Raw genomic sequence first — 1,085 nt, forward strand, 5'->3', positions numbered from 1 at the left:
GTCCCACATGGGTGATTCTCACTCAGCGGCCCCCGTCGGGGAGTAGGGAGGTGGAAGGGTGCAGTGAAGCCAGTACTCAGCTCTCTTGCTTTAGGGGAGTTCAGCTTGGAGAACCGAGTTCAAAACGCTTCGTCTAGCACAGGTTAAAACCCTATCGTTAGTCCGTTTTATGCATAGATTAAATCAATAGTAGTAGACCCATCAATATACAGGTGTTTGCCAGAGATCGGTGTGCCAGATCGTATGTAATTGGCGTTCGTTAACTTTTCCTTAACTGACAGAAGAGAGGAGAATCGCTTCTTGCTCTCGGTGCAGGTGGGGCCGGCCCGACACCACATCGCCCTCCGCTTCCCTGGTTTGCTGCGTGCAGCAGCGGTGCGGGCTGGAGGAGCAGAATCCCGAGGTCTTTTCCCTTTCCTACGACCATTTTCAAACCCGTTGCTGAGGTATCCTCGTTCATCAAGCCACAGAGCTTCCTTTTAGGTCCCTACAAACAGGAACACCCCTGACCACCCGCCAGTGAGGATGCTCTCGTTGCGGGTGACTCGAGTTTCGGTGTTAACCCCTCTCTGCTGACAAGGCAGAGCACATTTGGAAGTTTGCCCTCGGGGGTAACTCAAGCCTGTAGCTGGCGCAGCGCTGCCTGCTGTGCTGGCAGACCGCTCGGGTTAACTGGGCTCCTGCCAAGCCAAGCGGCCGGAGGCGCATTCCGAGTCCGTGTCCTGGGGGTGGGACCTGGCGGCTCCCCCCGCGCCCCTAACGAAGCGCGAACTGCCCCGCTTTCCCCCCGTCAGCGGATCTGCCAGGCCTCTACGGCCTAATCGTGCTGCGGAGGCGAAAAGTGAGAGGTGTCAGAAAAATGAGGCCTCGGATCAGGTGGAGCCATCTGTAGAGCGTAAATAACATTCCCCCGCTCCCCGTCCCGGCTCAGGCACCGTGTACCGTCCGTGGCCAGGAAAGTGAAAGCAGAGGCACAACAGGTTTGCGAGGCAGACAGCTGGATCTGACCCGGAGGAGCGGCCGAGGTCCCTCTCTAGCCTCGGCACTGCGTCCGTTTAAGGACAGCTAGCAAACTTCCAGCAGAT

This window comes from Acanthisitta chloris, unplaced genomic scaffold (assembly GCF_000695815.1).
Source record: "Acanthisitta chloris isolate BGI_N310 unplaced genomic scaffold, ASM69581v1 scaffold6074, whole genome shotgun sequence".
Classification (NCBI taxonomy): Eukaryota; Metazoa; Chordata; class Aves; order Passeriformes; family Acanthisittidae; genus Acanthisitta; species Acanthisitta chloris.